At 39.3% G+C, this 2,381-nt stretch overlaps 1 long non-coding RNA gene across 1 annotated transcript; it reads right to left on the bottom strand.

Moving 5' to 3' along the window:
* Positions 1-402: 402 nt before the first annotated feature.
* LOC128784075 (uncharacterized) lies at positions 403-1,808 on the bottom strand. The gene is made up of 3 exons (XR_008429353.1): positions 1,737-1,808; positions 689-830; positions 403-576 (listed from the first exon to the last, which is right to left on the bottom strand). It is a non-coding gene; the product is annotated as an uncharacterized LOC128784075 (long non-coding RNA).
* Positions 1,809-2,381: the final 573 nt, after the last annotated feature.

Genomic DNA, 2,381 nt, shown 5'->3' with positions numbered 1-2,381 from the left:
TTCTCTGTAGGCAATGTTAAAAAATTGCTGTGGTCCTTCTCAGATATTTCAGTAGTGGGTTGGTCCTATACAGAATAAATGTGACATGCAGAGAACTAGAGCCTTAACATGGCTCCCTTGCTGAAGTTAACAATCTCCCAGGTACATTTCCTTGTGTCTGAGACTCCATTGCAGCTCATTCTTGGAATGTGTTACTGGGTCCACAACACCAGTATCCTGGTTCAGGGCAAATTTGGAAGAAAACCTCCAAAGGGATTCTCTTAGAAAGCAAATTTAAGTGGCTCCTCTCTCAATTAGTTTGGGAAAAGATTTCCTTGGAGAAAAGTGAAGAAAAATTGTTTATTTAACAGGCAAAGCATTCACTAGCACAAAAAAAAAAAAAAAAAGAACAATATTAAACAACAAAACCTCTCGCCACTCTGAAGAGATGACAAACTCAGAAAGTCTCCTCCATGGGCTGTAGCTCGGCTTACTCAGTCTCTTATCAGTCCATCCAGAGCTAGGAAATGCTGTGGCCCAGGCCAGGCCCCAGTGGGCCACAGGTGAGAGCTGCCAATGCTCTTTTGGGTTTTCAGTCTAGAGCAGGTTTAAACAGTTATAGGACAAAGAAAAAAAAACACAGTCCAGGGAACATCTCTGCCTCAGCTAACTAAAAACTAACTTAAAGTAAAGGAGAGCTCTCTCTCACCATCTGTCTGTGCTGCAGACAACACAGTCTAGGAGAAGGATGTGGGGGAGCAAGTGCAGTTCTTGATAACAAACTCCACACTTCTTCGCTCCCCACTTTTGTTCTCGGAAGTAGTCTTAAAGGTGCAAAGCTTCTTTCTGGGCTAAACAGACAAATGGGGATACAAGCATCACAAAGTCACAGGACAACCAGTGACTTGGTTTTCACTCTCATCAGGGACATTGTAGAGGATGAGCCTGCAATTCTTTTTCTTATGACTTAAAGTGGCAGATTCCTCCTTTAGTTTATGAATCGAGAAATTGTACTTAGTTTAAAAAAAATTCCCCCTTGTTTAATTTTACATCAGGCTGGATGACTAACAGGGCAACCACCCCTCTTTTGCTGAAATCAATTGTACCTAGCATTCTGCTGTAGAGATTACTGAACAGAATGAAGTTTTGAACATCTTTACTCTTTCATGTGTAAAAAAGCACAGAACACCCACATTTCTAAATATGCAAATATACACAGGTAAGTTCACCTCTTTTTACAGGTCTATGTGTACTTACCAGAAAGATGAGCCTGTGATTTCATTTCTAATTCCCAGCCAGCATGGTTCATGCAAGATTGTTTCCAGGGCCCATTATATTTTCTAGCTCAAAGTTCCACAATTTTACCTCTTCTCACAGATCTTCTTCAGATTAGTCAAGAGTGGCTCTATCACTCACCTGCTTAATCACATCCACTGCTCCCTGCTCTCAGAAGGAGGAATACAGTAAGCTTGTTCCTTTTTTAATCAGTGGGACTTTTTAATCCTTTTTAATCAGTGGGACTGGGCACACATGTCAGAACAATCTGTGTTCCCTATTATGTGTGAAATCTAGCTCACTTCTTCCTGAAATTGCATTTCTACCAGCTATATTGGAGTACTTGCTTAAAATAAAAGCAGTGCATCCTCCCACTGAATGCTGAGAAGCAGTATTGCCATCGTACACAAAATATTTTTTTTCTGATTTTTTTTTTTCACTGAACTACTTGGAAGTCCTAATGCACCAAAATCTAGGTTTACCTAACTAATGCTCAGAAGCCTTGTGGTGATCTGCTGTCTTCCTCTTCCTTTCACATGAACATTTTGTTTGCGTTTACATCACCTGGAAGAGAAAGAAAGGCAAAAAGACCCTTTGCAGTTGCCTGCTGTCCAATATACTGTATTTGTTAACAGATTTATTAGAGGCTTTTTAAGTTCACTTGAACCAGGAGTAATACTTCTCTGCATGATTTTCCTGCATATATTTTTGAACTTCTTTTGCCATTTGCCTTTCAGTGTTTTGTAATTGCTTTGTAATGTAAGGGCCCAGACCTAAGAGCTGGCAACATCAACACAGAGATTGTTATTTTACTTCAAATTATTCAGATATTTATAGTGAAAATTAGACAAAAAATGCTCCTACTACAATCAAGGTATCAATTGCAACAACCCAAGTGATAAGGATGGCTTTCTTCCAGAATATTGTATATTCTTGGAACATGCAGAGCTGCTGCCATGACTAGATGGGTAGGACAATCCTTTTTTTTCTTTCTTTTTTTTTCCTCTTTCCTGCACATGTGAGAGGGAGAAAGAGATGAAAAAGCAGTAGGGATTTTAAGTGTTTTTCAAATATTATCAAGGCAAAAATTTCTGTTAATGTTGTTAGTATAGCCAGAGCAGGAATGT

Source organism: Vidua chalybeata, chromosome 2, assembly GCF_026979565.1.
Source record: "Vidua chalybeata isolate OUT-0048 chromosome 2, bVidCha1 merged haplotype, whole genome shotgun sequence".
Lineage (NCBI taxonomy): Eukaryota > Metazoa > Chordata > Aves > Passeriformes > Viduidae > Vidua > Vidua chalybeata.
The sequence above is the reverse complement of the archived record's forward strand: the minus strand, read 5'-3'. Positions and strand labels throughout refer to the sequence as shown.